This window comes from Triticum aestivum, chromosome 4B (genome assembly GCF_018294505.1).
Source record: "Triticum aestivum cultivar Chinese Spring chromosome 4B, IWGSC CS RefSeq v2.1, whole genome shotgun sequence".
NCBI lineage: Eukaryota > Viridiplantae > Streptophyta > Magnoliopsida > Poales > Poaceae > Triticum > Triticum aestivum.
In genome coordinates this window covers 482433215-482454048 of record NC_057804.1, presented here as the reverse complement: position 1 = coordinate 482454048, position 20834 = coordinate 482433215, and positions in this window count along the sequence as shown.

Here is a 20834-nt window from a genome sequence, read left to right as displayed (position 1 = left end):
AACCAAGGAGTTTGTAAGGGCAAGGAGATCGCCTACTTCATGAAGATCTACCGCTAGTGAGGCAAGTCCTTCGTGGGTGACGGCCATGGTGGGATAGACAAGGTTGCTTCTTCGTGGACCCTTCTTGGGTGGAGCCCTCCGTGGACTGGTGCAGTCGTTACCCTTCATGGGTTGAAGTCTCCATCGACGTGGATGTACGATAGCACCACCTATCGGAACCACGACAAAAACACCCGTGTCTCCAATTGTGTTTGAATTCTCCAAACCCTTCCCTTTACATTCTTGCAAGTTGCATGCTTTACTTTCCGCTGCTCATATACTCTTTGCATGCTTGCTTGAATTTTGTTACGATTGCTTGACTTGTACTAAGTTAGCTAATCTGCCAAGAACTAAAATTGGGAAAAGGATAAGTTTTATTTGGTCAAGTAGTCTAATCACCCCCCCTCTAGACATACTTCTGATCCTACACTAACATGTTCATCACATTTGTTTTCTTTATAGCATGGGCATATGGACTTCTATATGATTCAAAGTACACTAGTGCAGGATGCTGCTCACGCGACACTACGATCAGAGACCCTTTGACGAAACTGTGTGTGATGCATTAATCACAAATGGTGGTGTAAAAAACCCGTCAAAAAAGATGCAAAACGTTTGCGATACCGAATGCATAAAACACGGTTCAGATTTTAGTTCTGTGTGTGATCTAGGGCATACGGTTCAGTGCAATTAACTGTTTGCGATGATGACCAACAAAAGAAACGGGCAGCCAGATGAAGGTATGTGCGATAAACAGCATATGGTTCACTAGGATGAACTATTTGTGATTAGGCAACACAAGAGAAATGGTCAGCCAAATCAAGGTGTGTGCGATATACGGCATGCGGTTCACGCGAATGAATTGCTTGTGTTGAGACAATAGAACATAAACGGTTCAATATAACAAGATGTGTGTGATACGCGCCAAACAGATCTGTAATCAGAAATGTGTGCGAAGACCGATAATTACGCAGACGATTGTTGCTAATAAGACGTATGTGTTGTGCGATGGGATTGCATACAGAACAACACACACACACACACACACACACACACACTTATAAGGACATGGTTGCATAACCAAATTAAACATCCACTTACATAGGTGGATACTATAACCATGGCATTTGCACACACCAAAGTAAATTATTACATGCATAATTACATAGGTGGCTACTACACACATGCCGTTTACACACACACCAAAGTAAACTATATATTACATGCATGATTGCTACCTCTTGAGCTTGCATTGGTTTTCCCTTGAAGAGGAAAGGGTGATGCAGCAAAGTAGCGTAGTATTTCCCTCAGTTTTGAGAACCAAGGTATCAATCAAGTAGGAGACAACGCACAAGTCACTGAATACCTACACAAACAATCAACAACTTGCACCCAACGCGATAAAGGGGTTGTCAATCCCTTCACGGTCACTTGCAAAAGTGAGATCTGATAGAGATAGATAAACAGTAAAGTAAATACTTTTGGTATTTTTGGTTTATAGATTGGAAAGTAAAGATTGCAAAATAGTAGATCGGAAACTAGCAAGATGTAAACGAGATTTAATATAATGGAAAACAGACCCTGGAGCCATAGGTTTCACTAGTGGCTTCTCTGGAGATAGCAAATATTACGGTGGGTGAACAAATTACTGCCGAGCAATTGATAGAAAAGCGCATAGTTATGACTATATCTAAGGCAATGATCATGAACATAGGCACCATGTCCGTGTCAAGTAGACCGACTCATGCCTGCATCTGCTACCATTACTCCACACATCGACCGCTATCCAGCATGCATCTAGAGTATTAAGTTCATAAAGAACGGAGTAACGCATTAAGCAAGATGACATGACGTAGAGGAATTAACTCAAGCAATATGATGAAAACCCCATCTTGTTATGAAAGGATCGAGAAGAGGTGTCTAGAGGGGGTTGATTAGACCCTCAACTAATAAAGTTGGCAGCTTTTAAGTTTTTCAAGTTGAGGTGGTATATTAACACAATTTCAAGCATACACAATACAATTCAAACAAGCATGCAAAGAGTATATGAGTAGCAGAAAGTAAAGCATGAGACTTGCAAGAAAGTAAAGGGATGGGATTGGAGCGTGTAAACGCAATTGGAGACATGGAGATTTTTGGTGTGGTTCCAATAGGTGGTGCTATCGTACATCCATGTTGATGGAGACTTCAACCCACAAAGGGTAACGGTTGCACGAGTCCACGGAGGGCTCCACCCACGAAGGGTCCACGAAGAAGCAACCTTGTCTATCCCACCATGGCCATCACCCACGAAAGACTTGCCTCACGAGGGTAGATCTTCACGAAGTAGGTGATCTCCTTGCCCTTACAAATAACTTGGTTCAACTCCACAATCTTGACGGAGGCTCCCAAGTGACACCTAACCAATCTAGGAGACACCACTCTCCAAAAGGTAATAGATGGTGTGTTGATGATGAACTCCTTGCTCTTTTGCTTCAAATGATAGTCTCCCCAATACTCAATTCTCTCTCACAGATTTAGCTATGGTGGAAAGATGATTTGAGTGGAAAGCAACTTGGGGAAGGCTAGAGATCAAGATTCTTGTGGTTGGATTGGAATATCTTGGTCTCAACACATGAGTAGGTGGTTCTCTCTCATAAAATGAATGCTGGAAGTGTAGGCACGTTCTGATAGCTTTCCTCATGAATGAGGAATGGGTGGAGGGGTATATATAGCTTCCACACAAAATCTAGCCGTTACACACAGATTCCCAAACTTGGTGGGACCAAATGGTAAAACTCGGTCAAACCGATTCGGGTCAAAATGTGGACATTAGAGTTTTTGGTGGGACCGACAAGGTCAAATCGGTGGGACCGATGTGCAAGGGTTAGGGTAAAACCTCAACTCAGTTTGACGAATTACTCAAACTCGGTGAGACCGATTTTGTTAATAAGCAAACTAAGCATTGGTCAAGCAAACTCGATGGGACCGACTAAACAACCTCGGTGAGACTGAAATTGTTGCAATTGGTCATAGAGAATTTGCAAGCCCATCTCGGTGAGACTGAGATCCCATCGGTGAGACTGGACTAATTAGGGTTTGGCAGTGGCTGTATCAGACGAACTTGGTGGCGCTAGATAGATCAAATCGGTGGGACCGAGTTTGACTTTTAGGTTTAGGACATATGTGGAAATGAGAAAGTGGTCGAGGGCTTTGGAGCATATCACTAAGCACTTTGAGCAAGCAAGCCATTAAGAAACACCTCATCTCCTTTTAATAGTATTGGCTTTCCTATGGACTCAATGTGCTCTTGGATCACTCAAATGAAAATGTAGTCTTGAGATTTTGCCAATATTTGTCCTTAGCATCTTGAAGGGGTTCCACATCCTCTTGTCCATGTCCATGCCACTCCAATGTTGAACTTATCTGAAATGTACTAGGTAGAAATATTAGTCCAATAAGAGACATGTTGACATTAATTACCAAAATCACCAAGGGAGCACTTGTGCTTTCAATGTCCCCCTTTTTGGTAATTGATTACAACATATATCAAAGCTTTAGGTAAAGATATAAAGAAATAGCAAGTAAAGCTTTGGAAAGACATGCAACATGCATTAGCTCCCCCTACATGTATGCAATCATGTGATGACAGATCATAATATTATGAGAATGCATAGACATGATAGAGCAAGCAATGAGTTACATGTGTCTTGGCTATATGCACCAGAGCAAATGGTGTAGATGCTGGAAATATACCTTCAAGTTCATGAATTTCTCTTGCAAACAATATGTACCACATCAAGAGGTCTTCATGCACATGAGTGTGATGCATATACTTACCTTGTGGTCTTGAACTATCTTTGGAAGAGATGTACCTGGGTAAACAAGGTCAGATAACACAATAACATCTACTAGACAAAGCAAGAACAGGAGATCACAAGAATACCAAGATTTGGGATGACATGTTGAGAGTGAGTACTAGGTACTCTATTTAGTTATAGACATGTCCCCAAGAATAAATATATGCAATGAATTCCAGGATTTTCTTCCTATAAGACTGAGCTCTCTCCCCCTGAATCTGATATTGGATAATGGGAGAAGATAGGGTAATAAAAAATCAGAGCAAACAATAAAATAACAAGAGCAAGATAGAATTATACCATATACTATCATGCTATCATGTCTTTCCCCTCTTGAAGACATGAGATAACCTTCCTCTTATGTGATAAGCTTTGATGTGCTCTCTCTCCCGCTTTGACATCAATTTCCAAGAAGGGACTTCTGGAGCATGAGTCAGGTAGGTTTGGTCCTTGAGTCACATTACAAAGCCACATGTAATATAGGATGCTGTTAGAGGACAAGTATCATAGAGTGGATCTGGGACAAATATGCAGGATGCAAGTGACACAATTTTTATCTCAGTATTGACATCGGTAGCACCGAGTTGTTATTTTTGGTGGCACCGAGATGGTTCGGTTCAGCCGAAGTAATCAAGTCAGTGAGACCAAGTTCAACTCAGAGAGTAAATACTTGTCACCTCAGCTCACTTAGACAATTATGATCTCACAAGGATATGCAAGGAATTAACTGAAGGATTTGCAATGAATTGGATGTAGGGAAATACAGAAAATAATAGAGAAAGGAAAAGAAATCTAGATGATGTTTTTTTAAAAGGGGAACTAGCATGCAAGAGACAAATGCAAGAGCACAAAGAAACAACAGAGAACTTCATCTAGAAATGGTCAGCGACAAAGTCACCTATGTTAGAGTATATTGACTAAGGAGTCAAGTAAGGACACTTGATCATAGGTCATACTCATCGTTTAAGCCCGAAATGGGGTTGCCATTTTTCGTTTAAGCATTTTGATGTATTCACATCTTGTTGAGTTGCCTTGACCCATGTCTTGGGGTAAAGCTTCTCTAAGATGGAATGACATACGTTGGGTGGTGGTGTTGAACTTGGTCATGTAGTTGAACTTGTGTAGGGTGCTCAAGTTGATGTAGATCATCAAGAGTTGGGAGCACCACTTGTAGTTGAAGTTCATCTTCCTACATGGGTTAGTCTTGCAAGGAAGAGCACTTGTGTATCCAAAGTGACAATCATGATATTTCATACCAATTAAAATTTAATATAAAGAATTTGTCAAAGGATATATTGAATGGATTAGTGCTTCCTTCTCTTCATCCACCATTCTGTAGAGACTTGGAGATGTAGAGATTGCTTAGAATGTGATTGAGTTTCAATCTCATAGAGTTGGGTTTGTCCAAGTACCTACAAGGGTTAGATAACATGCAAGAGTACTAGAATATCCAATACATATGATCATCATCCTAAGAGAAATGTCAAGGATTAGTCATAGTAAGGCTCATGCCTTGCATGCATCCACATGGAGTTTCTACTCCAAATTTGAGGCATCAATGATGTTCAATTCACCTCTCAACTTGCAAAACACTTTCTCATCAAGTGGTTTGGTGAATATATCCGCCAATTGCATATCGGTACGAACATGCTTAAGTTTGATGTCTCCCTTAGCAACATGATCTCAAACGAAATGATGATGAACTTCAATATGCTTAGTTCGAGAATGTTGCACGGGATTATGAGCAATCTTAATAGCACTCTCATTGTCGCAAAGCAATGGAACATGTTTCATATATATCCCATAATCTTTAAGAGTTTGGGTCATCCAAAGTAATTGAGCACAACATGAACCAGCGGCAATGTATTCCGCTTCGGTGGTGGATAAGGATACCGAGTTTTGTTTCTTGGAGGACCAAGACACAAGAGATCTACCAAGAAATTGACAAGTACCCAAAGTGGACTTTCTATCAACCTTGTCACCGGCATAGTCCGAATCAGAGTAACCACAAGACTAAAAGAAGACCTCTTAGGATACCAAATGCCAAAATTTAGTGTATGTATTAAGTATGTCACTATCCTTTTCACAGCCTTGAGATGACACTCTTTGGGGGCCGCTTGATATCGTGCACACATGCACACACTTAGCATTGTATCAGGACGGGAGGCACATAGATATAACAATGAACCAATCATAGATCGGTAAACCTTTTGGTCAACCAATTCACCATCCTTTGTCAAGTCAAGATGTACACTAGTAGGCATGGGGGTATTCATACCTTTGCATTCTTGCATGTGGAACTTCTTGAATAAGTCCTTGGTATACTTTGTTTGAGAGACAAAGGTTCCCTCCTTAGTTTGCTTGATTTGCAAACCAAGAAAGAACTTGAGTTCACTCATCATAAACATCTCAAACTTCTCCGCCATAAGCTTTCCAAATTTTTCACTAAAATGAGGGTTAGTTGAACCAAATATGATATCATCAACATAAATTTGGCACACAAAAAATTCTCCATTAACCCTTTTAGTAAAGAGTGTAGAATCAATTTTACCAATTTCAAACCCCTGTTCAAAAAGAAACTTAGTCAAGCATTTATACCAAGCTCTAGGAGCTTGCTTAAGACCATGAAGAGCTTTGCGGAGTTTGTAAACATGGTCGGATTTCTTTGGATTAACAAAGCTGGGAGGTTGTTTAACATAAACTTCCTCCTCGATTTCACCATTAAGAAAAACACTTTTGATGTCCATTTGATATAAGTTAATGTCATGATGATTGGCATAAGCAAGTAAGATGTGAATGGACTCAAGTCTAGCAATGGGGGCATAAGTCTCACCGTAGTCCATACCTTCAACTTGAGTGTAGCCTTGAGCAACAAGACGAGCCTTGTTGTGTACAACTTGTCCATCTTCATCTTTCTTGTTCTGAAACACGCATTTGGTTCCAATGACATTGTGTTTCTCATCGGGCTTTTCAAACAACGTCCATACTTGGTTCCTCTCAAAGTTTTGTAGCTCTTCATGCATGGCATTTATCCAATCCGGATCTTCCAATGCTTCTTCAACCTTCATAGGTTCAATGCTAGAAATGAATAAGTAATGTTCACAAAAGTTAGGCAGAAGAGATTTAGAGCGAGTAATTCTCCCAGTTTTGAATGTCATCAAAGATTTGTTCGATGGGGTGATCTCTTGAGATTCTTGCTCGAACTCTGAGAGCTTTTGTTTGGGTCGGGGTGGAACATCCTATTAATTTTCTTGTTCTTCATCTTGTCTTTCTTCGTTGTTATTGGCGTTGTTGTTCTCCCGTGGAGGTGGAGAAGGAGGTCGTCGAGGTTCATCTTGTTGTACATCCTCGTTTTCATCATCTTGATGTGTCCCACTCATGGATGCCTCCAAGTCAACTTGTGGTTTACCTTGGTGTGAAGTTGAGGCTTCCACTTGGACGGACGAGGTACTCTCCTTCACCTCCGTTGGGCGAATCTTGCCAATAGACAAGTCTTGGATTGCTTCTGAAGGATCTTTGTCACCTACATCAATTGGCAATTGCTCTAATTGCGAGCCGTTAGATTCATCAAACTTCACATCTACCGTCTCTTCAACCTTTCAGGTGAAATTGTTGTAGATACGGTAAGTGTGAGAGTTTGAGCCATAACCGAGTAGGAAACCTTCATGAGACTTAGGAGCAAATTTCAAAGGACGATTCTTATCAAGAATGTAACACGTTGAGCCAAATACTCGAAAGTATCCAACTTGGGGTTTGTTACCGGTGAGAATCTCGTATGCCATCTTGCCGAGTAGCTTGTGAAGATATAAACGATTTGTTGCATCACAAGTTGTCTCAACTGCTTTGCCCAAAAGTGTTTTGGCATCTTATACTCATCAATCATCATTCTCGCCATTTCTATGAGCCTTCGGTTCTTCCTCTCAACAACTCCATTTTGTTGAGGTTGTTGGGGAACGTTGCAGAAAATAAAAAAATTCCTACGGTTTCACCAAGATCCTTTGTAGATAGTACTGCATCTACATACCTTTGTAGATCGCGAGCGGAAGCGTTCAAGAGAACGGGGTTGAGGGAGTCGTACTCGTCATGATCCAAATCACCGATGACCAAGTGCCGAACGGATAGCACCTCCGCGTTCAACATACGTACGGAGCGGATGACGCCTCCTCCTTCTTGATCCAGCAAGGGGGAAGGAGAGGTTGATGAAGATCCAGCAGCACGACGGCGTGGTGGTGGATGCAGCAGGGTTCCGGCAGAGCTTCGCCGAGCTTCTGCGAGAGGGAGAGGTGTAGCAGGGGAGAGGGAGGCGCCAAGACTTCAGGGTGCGTCTGCCCTCCCCCCTTTATATAGGCCCCCTGGGGGGGTGCCGACCCTAGAGATGGGATCTCCCAAGGGGGGCGGCGGACAGGGGGGTGGAGTGCCCCCCAAGGCAAGTGGAGGCGCCCCCACCCTAGGGTTTCCAACCCTAGGCGCAGGGGGGCCCAAGGGGGGGTGCACCAGCCCACCAGGGGCTGGTCCCCTCCCCACTTCAGCCCACGGGGCCCTCCGGGATAGGTGGCCCCACCTGGTGGACCCCCGGGACCCTTCCGGTGGTCCCGGTACAATACTGGTGACCCCCGAAACTCTCCCGATGGCCGAAACTGCACTTCCTATATATAATTATTTACCTCTGGACTATTCCGGAACTCCTCGTGACATCCGTGATCTCATCCGGGACTCCGAACAACTTTCGGTTTGCTGCATACTCATATTCATACAACCCTAGCGTCACCGAACCTTAGGTGTGTAGACCCTACTGGTTCGGGAGACATGTAGACATGACCGAGACGGCTGTCCAGTCAATAACCAACATCGGGATCTGGATACCCATGTTGGCTCCCACATACTCCTCGATGATCTCATCGGATGAACCACGATGTCAAGGATTTAAGCAACCCCGTATACAATTCCCTTTGTCAATCGGTACGTTACTTGCCCAAGATTCGATCGTCGGTATCCCAATACCTCGTTCAATCTCGTTACCGGCAAGTCACTTTACTCGTACCGTAATGCATGATCCCGTGACCAGACACTTGGTCACTTTGAGCTCATGATGATGCATTACCGAGTGGACCCAGAGATACCTCTCCGTCATACGGAGTGACAAATCCCAGTCTCTATCCGTGTCAACCCAACAGACACTTTCGGAGATACCTGTAGTGCACCTTTATAGTCACCCAGTTATGTTGTGACGTTTGGTACACCCAAAGCACTCCTACGGTATTCGGGAGTTACACGATATCATGGTCTAAGGAAAAGATACTTGACATTGGAAAAGCTCTAGCAAAACGAACTACACGATCTTGTGCTATGCTTAGGATTGGGTCTTGTCCATCACATCATTCTCCTAATGATGTGATCCCGTTATCAATGACATCTAATGTCCATAGTCAGGAAACCACGACTATCTGTTGATCAACGAGCTAGTCAACTAGAGGCTCACTAGGGACATATTGTGGTCTATGTATTCACACGTGTATTAAGATTTCCGGATAATACAATTATAGCATGAATAAAAGACAATTATCATGAACAAGGAAATATAATAATAATCCTTTTATTATTGCCTCTAGGGCATATTTCCAACAGTCTCCCAGTTGCACTAGAGTCAATAATCTAGTTACATTGTGATGAATCGAACACCCATAGAGTTCTGGTGTTGATCATGTTTTGCTCGCGGAAGTGGTTTAGTCAACGGATCTGCAACATTCAGATCCGTATGTACTTTGCAAATAGCTATGTCTCCATCTTGAACATTTTCATGGATGGAGTTGAAATGATGATTGATGTGCCTGGTTTTCTTGTGAAACCTGGGCTCCTTGGCAAGGGCAATAGCTCCAGTGTTGTCACAGAAGAGAGTGATTGGCCCCGACGCATTGGGTATGAATCCTAGGTCGGTGATGAACTCCTTCATCCATATTGCTTCATGTGCTGCCTCCGAGGCTGCCATGTACTCCGCTTCACATGTAGATCCCGCCACGACGCTCTGCTTGCAACTGCACCTGCTTACTGCTCCATGATTCAACATATACACGTATCCGATTTGTAACTTAGAGTCATCCAGATCTGTGTCGAAGCTAGCATCGACGTAACCCTTTACGATGAGCTCTTCGTCACCTCCATAAACAAGAAACATGTCATTTGTCCTTTTCAAGTACTTCAGGATATTCTTGACCGCTGTACAGTGTTCCTTGCCGGGATTACTTTGGTACCTTCCTACCAAACTTACGGCAAGGTTTACATCAGGTCTGTTACACAGCATGGCATACATAATAGATCCTATGGCTGAGGCATAGGGGATGACACTCATATCTTCTTTATCTTTTGCCGTGGTCGGGCATTGAGCCGAGCTCAATCTCACACCTTGCAATACAGGCAAGAACCCTTTCTTGGACTGATCCATTTTGAACTTCTTCAATATCTTATCAAGGTATGTGCTTTCTGAAAGACATATGAGGCGTCTCGATCTATCCCTATAGATCTTGATGCCTAATATATAAGCAGCTTCTCCAAGGTCCTTCATTGAAAAACACTTATTCAAGTAGGCCTTAATGCTGTCCAAAAGTTCTATATCATTTCCCATCAAAAGTATGTCATCTACATATAATATGAGAAATGCTACAAAGCTCCCACTCACTTTCTTGTAAACGCAGGCTTCTCCATAAGTCTGCATAAACCCAAACGCTTTGATCATCTCATCAAAGCGAATGTTCCAACTCCGAGATGCTTGCACCAGCGCATAAATGGATCGCTGGAGCTTGCATACCTTGTTAGCATTCTTAGGATCTACAGAACCCTCCGGCTGCATCATATCCAGTTCTTCCTTAAGATAGCCGTTAAGGAATGCTGTTTTGACGTCCATCTGCCATATCTCATACTCATAGTATGCGGCAATTGCTAACATGATTCGAACGGACTTTAGCTTCGCTACGGGAGAGAAAGTATCATCGTAGTCAACCCCTTGAACTTGCCGATAACCCTTAGCGACAAGTCGAGCTTTATAGATGGTAACATTACCATCCGCGTCCATCTTCTTCTTAAAGATCCATTTGTTTTCTATCGCTCGCCGATCATCGGGCAAGTCTGTCAAAGTCCATACTTAGTTTTCATACATGGATTCTATCTCGGATTGCATGGCTTCAAGCCATTTGTTGGAATCTGGGCCCGCCATCGCTTCTTCATAGTTCGAAGGTTCACCATTGTCTAACAACATGATTTCCAGGACAGGGTTGCCATACCACTCTGGTGTGGAACGTGTCCTTGTGGACCTACGAAGTTCAGTAGCAACTTGATCTGAAGTACCTTGATCATCATGACTAATTTCCTCTCCAGTCGGTGTAGGCATCACAGGAACATTTTCCTGAGCTGCACTACTTTCCGTTTCAAGTGGTAGTACTTCATCGAGTTCTACTTTCCTCCCACTTACTCCTTTTGAGAGAAACTCTTTTTCCAGAAAGGATCCGTTCTTGGCAACAAAGATCTTGCCTTCGGATCTAAGGTAGAAGGTATACCCAATGGTTTCCTTAGGGTATCCTATGAAGACGCATTTTTCCGACTTGAGTTCGAGCTTTTCAGGTTGAAGTTTCTTGACATAAGCATCGCATCCCCAAACTTTTAGAAACGACATCTTAGGTTTCTTCCCAAACCATAATTCATACGGTGTCGTCTCAACGGATTTAGATGGTGCCCTATTTAAAGTGAATGTAGTTGTCTCTAGAGCGTATCCCCAAAATGATAGCGGTAAATCGGTAAGAGACATCATAGATCGCACCATATCCAATAGAGTGCGATTACGATGTTCGGACACACCATTACGCTGAGGTGTTCCAGGCGGCGTGAGTTGTGAAACGATTCCACATTTTCTTAAGTGCGTACCAAATTCGTGACTTAAATATTCTCCTCCATGATCTGATCGTCATAATTTTATCTTTCGGTCACGTTGATTCTCTACCTCATTCTGAAATTCCTTGAACTTTTCAAAGGTCTCAGACTTGTGTTTCATCAAGTAGACATACCCATATCTACTCAAGTCATCAGTGAGAGTGAGAACATAACGATATCCTCCGCGAGCCTCAACGCTCATTGGACCGCATACATCGGTATGTATGATTTCCAATAAGTTGGTTGCTCGCTCCATTGTTCCGGAGAATGGAGTCTTGGTCATTTTGCCCATGAGGCATGGTTCGCATGTGTCAAATGATTCATAATCGAGAGACTCTAAAAGTCCATCAGCATGGAGCTTCTTCATGCGCTTGACACCAATGTGACCAAGGCGGCAGTGCCACAAGTATGTGGGACTATCATTATCAACTTTACATCTTTTGGTATTCACACTATGAATATGTGTAACATTACGTTCGAGATTCATTAAGAATAAATCATTGACCATTGGGGCATGACCAGAAAACATATCTCTCATATAAATAGAACAACCATTATTCTCGGATTTAAATGAGTAGCCATCTCGCATTAAACGAGATCCAGATACAATGTTCATGCTCAAACTTGGCACTAAATAACAATTATTGAGGTTTAAAACTAACCCCGTAGGTAAATGTAGAGGTAGCGTGCCGACGGCGATCACATCGACCTTGGAACCATTCCCGACGCGCATCGTCACCTCGTCCTTCGTCAGTCTCCGCTTATTCCGCAGCTCCCGCTGTGAGTTACAAATATGAGCAACGGCACCGGTATCAAATATCCAGGAGTTACTACGAGTACTGGTAAGGTACACATCAATTACATGTATATCAAATATACCTTTAGTATTGCCGGCCTTCTTGTCCGCTAAGTATTTGGGGCAGTTCCGCTTCCAGTGACCCTTCCCTTTGCAATAAAAGCACTCAGTCTTAGGCTTGGGTCCATTCTTTGACTTCTTCTCGGCAACTGGCTTACCGGGTGCGACAATATCCTTGCCGTCCTTCTTGAAGTTCTTCTTACCCTTGCCCTTCTTGAACTTAGTGGTTTTATTGACCATCAACACTTGATGTTCCTTCTTGATTTCTACCTCTGCTGACTTCAGCATTGAAAATACTTCAGGAATAGTTTTCACCATCCCTTGCATATTGTAGTTCATCACAAAGCTCTTGTAGCTTGGTGGGAGCGACTGAAGGATTCTGTCAATGACCGCCTCGCCCGGGAGGTTAATGTCCAGCTGGGACAGGCGGTTGTGCAACCCAGACATTTTGAGTATGTGCTCACTGACAGAACTATTTTCCTCCATCTTACAACTATAGAACTTGTCGGAGACTTCATATCTCTCGACCCGGGCATGAGCTTGGAAAACCATTTTCAGCTCTTCGAACATCTCATATGCTCCGTGTCGCTCAAAACGCTTTTGGAGCCCCGGTTCTAAGCTGTAAAGCATGCCGCACTGAAAGAGGGAGTAATCATCAGCATGTGACTGCGAAGCGTTCATAACGTCTTGGTTCTCTGGGATGGGTGCTTCACCTAGCGGTCCTTCTAGGACATATGCTTTCTTGGCAGCTATGAGGATGATCCTCAGGTTCCGGACCCAGTCCGAATAGTTTCTGCCATCATCTTTCAGCTTGGTTTTCTGTAGGAACGCGTTGAAGTTCATGTTGACATGATCGTTGGCCATTTGATCTAAAAGACATATTTTGCAAAGTTTTAAGACTAAGTTCATGATAATTAAGTTCATCTAATCAAATTATTTAATGAACTCCCACTCATATTAGACATCCCTCTAGTCATCTAAGTGTTACACGATCCGAGTCGACTAGGCCATGTCCGATCATCACGTGAGACGGACTAGTCTTCATCGGTGAACATCTCCATGTTGATCGTATCTTCCATACGACTCATGTTCGACCTTTCGGCCTCTATGTTCCGAGGCCATGTCTGTACATGCTAGGCTCGTCAAGTTAACCCTAAGTGTTTTTGCATGTCTAAAACTGTCTTACACCTGTTGTATGTGAACATAAGAATCTATCACACCCGATCATCACGTGGTGCTTCGAAACGACGAACTTTAGCAACGGCGCACAGTTAGGGGAGAACACTTTCTTGAAATTATTATAAGGGATCATCTTATTTACTACCGTCGTTCTAAGTAAACAAGATGCATAAACATAATAAACATCACATGCAATTATATAGTAGTGATATGATATGGCCAATATCATATAGCTCCTTTGATCTCCATCTTCGGGGCTCCATGATCATCTTCGTCACCGGCATGACACCATGATCTCCATCATCGTGTCTCCATGAAGTTGCTCGCCAACTATTACTTCTACTACTATGGCTAATGGTTTAGCAATAAAGTAAAGTAATTACATGGTGTTCAATCATTGACACGCAGGTCATACAATAATTAAGACAACTCCTATGGCTCCTGTCGGTTGTCATACTCATCGACATGCAAGTCATGATTCCTATTACAAGAACATGATCTCATACATCACAATATATCATTCATCATTCATCACAACTTTTGGCCATATCACATCACAAAGCAATTGCTGCAAAAACAAGTTAGACGTCCTCTAATTGTTGTTGCATCTTTTACGTGGCTGCAATAGGGTTCTAGCAAGAACGTTTTCTTACCTACGATAAAGACACAACGTGATTTGTCAACTTCTATTTACCCTTCATAAGGACTCTTTTCATCGAATCAACTCCAACTAAAGTGGGAGAGATAGACACCCGCTAGCCACCTTATGCAACTAGTGCATGTCAGTCGGTGGAACCTGTCTCACGTAAGCGTACGTGTAAGGTCGGTCCGGGCCGCTTCATCCCAAAATACCGCTGAAGCAAAATAACACTAGTAGTGGCAAGAAAGTTGACAACATCTACGCCCACAACAGATTTGTGTTCTACTCGTGCAATAGAGAACTATGTATAGACCTAGCTCATGATGCCACTATTGGGGAACGTTGCAGAAAATAAAAAATTTCCTACGGTTTCACCAAGATCCATCTATGAGTTCATCTAGCAACGAGTGATAGTAGTGCATCTACATACCTTTGTAGATCGCGAGCGGAAGTGTTCAAGAGAACGGGGTTGAGGGAGTCGTAATCTCGTGATCCAAATCACCAATGACCAAGTGCCGAACGGACAACACCTTCGCGTTCAACACACGTACGGAGCGGATGACGCCTCCTCCTTCTTTATCCAGCAAGGGTTCCGGCAGAGCTTCGCCGAGCTTCTGCGAGAGGGAGAGGTGTAGCAAGGGAGAGGGAGGCGCCAAGACTTTAGGGTGCGGCTGCCCTCCCTCCCCCCTTTATATAGCCCCCCTGGGGGGGCGCCGGCCCTGGAGATGGGATCTCCCAAGGGGGGCGGCGGCCGGGGGTGTGGAGTGCACCCCAAGGCAAGTGGAGGCGCCCCCCACCCTAGGGTTTCCAACCCTAAGTGCAGGAGGGGCCCAAGGGGGGCACACCAGCCCACTAGGGGCTGGTCCCCTCCCTACTTCAGCCCACAGGTCCCTCCGGGATAGGTGGCCCCACCCGGTTGACCCCCGGGACCCTTCCGGTGGTCCCGGTACAATACCGGTGACCCCCGAAACTCTCCCGATGGCCGAAACTGCACTTCCTATATATAATTATTTACCTCCGGACTATTCCGGAACTCCTCGTGACGTTCGGGATCTCATCCGGGACTCCAAACATCTTTCGATTTGCTGCATACTCATATTCATACAACCCTAGCGTCACCGAACCTTAAGTGTGTAGACCCTACGGGTTCGGGAGACATGTAGACATGACCGAGACTGCTCTCCGGTCAATAACCAACAGCGGGATCCGGATACCCATGTTGGCTCCCACATACTCCTCGATGATATCATCGGATGAACCACGCTGTCGAGGATTTAAGCAACCCCGTATACAATTCCCTTTGTCAATCGGTACGTTACTTGCCCGAGATTCGATCATCGGTATCCCAATACCTCGTTCAATCTTGTTACCGGCAAGTCACTTTACTCATACCGTAATGCATGATCCCGTGACCATACACTTGGTCACTTTGAGCTCATGATGATGCATTACCGAGTGGACCCAGAGATACCTCTCCGTCATACAAAGTGACAAATCCCAGTCTCGATCCGTGTCAAACCAACAGACACTTTCGGAGATACCTGTAGTGCACCTTTATAGTCACCCAGTTACGTTGTGACGTTTGGTACACCCAAAGCACTCCTACGGTATCCGGGAGTTACACGATCTCATGGTCTAAGGAAAAGATACTTGACATTGGAAAAGCTCTAGCAAAACGAACTACACGATCTTGTGCTATGCTTAGGATTGGGTCTTTTCCATCACATCATTCTCCTAATGATGTGATCCCGTTATCAATGACATCTAATGTCCATAGTCAGGAAACCACGACTATCTGTTGATCAACGAGCTAGTCAACTAGAGGCTCACTAGGGACATATTGTGGTCTATGTATTCACACGTGTATTACAATTTCCGGATAATACAATTATAGCATGAATAAAAGAAAATTATCATGAACAAGGAAATATAATAATAATCCTTTTATTATTGCCTCTAGGGCATATTTCCAACAGAGGTGTGTATGTAGTCGAGAACTCATGTGAAATCCCTTCTCGTCAAGAAAGGTGTCCACATTGGTGTTCTTGAACTCCATTCCATTGTCGCTACGAACCTTCTTGATCTTCACTTCAAATTGATTTTGGGCCTTCCCAAAAAAGTTTTTGAAGATCTTTTGGACCTACGATTTATCATCAAGAAAGAACACCCACGTAAATCTTGAAAATCATCAACAATGACTAGTCCAAACGAGTTACCACCGAGACTCTTGTAGGTGTTGGGACCAAAAAGATCCATGTGAAGTAGCTCGAGCGGTCTCCTCGTGGTCATGATGTTCTTCACGGGGTGGCTTCCTCCAACTTGTTTTCCTGCTTGGCAAGCGTTGCAAAGTCTATCCTTGTCAAATATGACATCTTTAATACCAAGGATATGATCGCCTTTAATAAGCTTGTCAAGGTTTCGCATGCCCACATGACCTAACCGTCTATGCCACAACCAGCCTTTGGAAGATTTAGCAATTAGGTAAGTTCTAGGTTGAGCCTTTTTAGTGAAATCAATAATGTATTGATCACCTCTACGTATGCCGGTAAAGACCATTTTATGATTATATCTTCGAAACACTTGGCAATCTACTTCAGTAAATAGGACACTGAATGCAAATTAAGTGAGCTAGTCTAGATACAGAAAGTAGATTACAGCCAAGATATTCAACAAGCATCACATTTTGTATGGAGCTGTCATGTGAGATGGCCACCTTACCGACGCCAACCACCTTACCATTTGAGTTATCACCAAAAGTGACATACTTTCGAGGGTCGTCGTTTTCAGCAAGCTCACGAAACATATCTTTGTCTCCGGTCATGTGATCGGTACATCCACTATCAAGGACCTATTCCTTTCCTCCGGCCATGTAGCCGCGAAGGTTAGCCATAAGACCAAAGTGTCTCATAGACTCTTCAAGATCAAAGTCATTATCATCATCCTCGTCATAGTATCAATGTTCAACATCATCTTGCAAATTATCATTTCCTAGAGAGAGTCATCCATTAGGTATATGATTTCGACAATGTTCATCTCTATGAATCCTAATAGCTTTGGAAATAATATTGCTAATGATTCCAACATCTCCTTTGGCACACATAAGATTGGTAAGCTCAAATAAACAATCTCCAAACTTAGGATCATTGGGATTCATGTTATTCAAAGCAATAGACTTGTGAAGAATCTCATCTAAGTTTTTCAAGGAATAGTCCAGAAATTTTTGCTCAAGAAATCTTGATATAGTATAAGCACAATCAAGATTTGGCAAGTGACCAATCAAATTTCTAGGCAAGCCTCTAGTGATAAGATTGATAGTTCTAAGATTATGAATCATGTCAAGAGACTCATCATGGGTAGGATGCAAGGGGTCAACAAGGGGTTCAAAAGGAGTAGTAATGTACTTGTTCAAGTGATATTCAAGAAAAATTCCAAGCATCTCATTTTTCCACTCACTAAAGAACTCTCCATCAAGCATAGGCACTCTACGTCTAAGACTCCCCAATGTAGACTCATCCATCTTCCTCCAATGGTGATTAAACTAAAGCAATGGAGACCAAGGCTCTGATACCAATTGAAAGGATCGAGAAGAGGTGTCTAGAGGGGGGGGGGGGTAATGTAGCGACCCGACCTCAAACGGTCAAGCCTCTGTGCTACAGTGTCATCCCTGGATCGGTATGCTGACACACACAGTACTCGAGGATTTATAACAGAGGTAAATCACATGTATAAAGTAACGCAAATACTATTACCTCAATCCATATAGCGGAAGTAACATCATGGTTGTGGAGTCCCAACAACACCAACGACAAAGTTGAGTGTAGACATCATAACCCTAACGTATCACTTACTCGTCGTAAGCTTCCTGCAACATGAGACGTTGCAGCCATGTAGGTCAGTACATGTAATGTACTGGCAAATTCACACCGTAGAATAATGATGAACAATGGCTATCACTACATGCATATTTGGCTGATGGAGGCTCTAAGTTTGATTGTTGCATAAAGATAATTTTTTCCTACAACAAAGGAATAACTTTTATTTAAACTACTCCCAAGTTGCTCGAATATTTGAGAAGGTTCCCCCAACTCAAATCCGAATTAAGAATCATCATTAAACCCAATTCAATTAAATTAAGAGTTATGAGATCAAAAATAATATTCACTTCCAGATACTCAAAATTGTCCATAACCAGGGACACGACTAATCATGATTAGTTTGTACACTCTGCAGAGGTTTGTGCACTTTTCCCCACAAGACTCAATCGCCTCCCTTGAAGTCCTCGCACTGCCTGGTGTTTGAGAACGGGATGACCGAGACATAATCTTTCTGAAGCATTTACTCTCTACTCCGGGTGGACAGGTACACCTACAATTCCCCTACATCTCCTAGTCCACCTCTTCAAGAGCTCACACAACTTACTCAACTATGCCAGAGCCCATAATGGCTTGTGGCTGCACACGAAAGTTTCTAGACATGAAATATCATGTGATCCCTTTGAGCCTGGGGGGCATTTATAGGGTAATCACACGGGTACTCCGGGTTCCCTTGGGCAAGCACTGGGTTCTCCAGGTGCCCGGGCAAGCCACAGGGTTCTCCAGGGTGCCCCAACCATTCCACCTAGGTGTGTGTTAAAGTTCCCCACCTTATGTTGTCCAAAATTATTATCTCTCGCAACTTGCATGAATCACACATACAAATCCCTGTCTACGAGCATGGCTAAGAAATATAGGACATAACAAATAACCCGGGGTGTTTCAAGGATAATGGTTCCTACCTCATGAACTACATAGCAATACCCAATTCCCAATCCTACTCATGCAATCTTTGAGGGTGAAACTAATGCAAGTAAAACTGGGTATAGGAAGAGTATGATCAAAGTGTGAACTTGCCTTGTACTGTTGATGAAGATTCATCGCACTCATAACTCGTGATAGATCTACTCGTCACACTCCGTTCAATCTATCGTGAGCAAGCAATAGTAACTACACACAAGCAATCATGCAAAAGAATCAAAGAGAAGATCTTGGAAAACTTCGAAAACAAGAAATTTACTCTCGCAACATAAAACAATATCTAACAGTACCAAAATTGAGTGAATTTGGCATTATCAGAAAGTTTAGGTCAAGAGCTTCGATTTGCAAAAAGAATCAACTAAATCGGAGTTATAAAACTCAAGTTATGAACAAAAGAAGTTTGAATTCAAATCTGTTTGAAATCAAATTTTTGAATTTTAAAAAATATGTTTAAGTTGTTTTACTGGATAGAGGGGATCATAACGAAGAAATGGGCGTTGGTTTTGTTGGATTTGGACCAACAAGCAAAAAGTTGTGGTCGTTTGAAAACCAGGGGCTAATTTGTAAATAAAATATTCATAGATAGGTCCCTGACGTAAATAAACAGAAAAAGAAAAGCCTATCGAGCGAACGCTTGCTAACAGAAACCAATCTAACGATTTCGTTCACTGTCAAGACCTAACCAGCGAACGTTTACTAACTAAAATAAAACGTTTTGAAAACAAAACGATCTGGACCGTCAGATCCAGATCGGACGACGAGAGAGGAGCGAGGAGTTACCGCGGCGGCGGCGGTGGTCAATGGCGAGACGGGACGGCGGCGGCGGCTTGGGTCCGACTGAGGCGGCGGCTCCGGTCATCAAGGAGGGCAGCAGAGTAGTCGGGGAGGGGCAGAGCGGAGCGGCGGACGCGGTGGTGGCGTCGGCGGAGGTTGTCGGCGTCACGGGCGGCGGTGGCAGCGATGCGAGGCGCCGACACTGGCTGAGGAGGAGGAGGAGGAGAGAGAGGCCGGGGTGGCTTTATAGGAGGGAGGCAGGGTGGTGGCGTGCGGGAGGGGCAAGACAGCGAAGGAATTGGGGGCGGACTCGCGCTCCGATGGCGGCGCGGCGGCGTACTAGAGACGGAGTCCAGTGGGAGGTCGGGGATGGTGTGCTGGGCTGGGCTTGGCTGGAACTGGGTCGGCCGAGTCGGCGGAGAAGGTTTTTTAAACAATTTTACAAACAACAATAATATAATAAAACCTTATAAAATAAAATTTAACATAGGCATATCATATATCAAAATTTCCAGAAAAAGATTTTCTACAACTTGAACATTTTTTAGCATCAAATAAAATCAGCAAAAACTTAAATAAAGCAAAGAGTGCTTCTAGTTCATTTAAAAACAAAATAAAAATATTTTAAAATACTAAAATAATTTTAAACTTATTTCTCTCCATTTTTCTACTGTAGGGAATCATTTTACCCTATTTTCCATATGTTTTATTTTTGGAGAAAATAATTTGAATAAAACCCAAATAACTCCAAACTGAAAATAATTTCAAAGGGACTTTAAATTTGATTCTTTTAAACT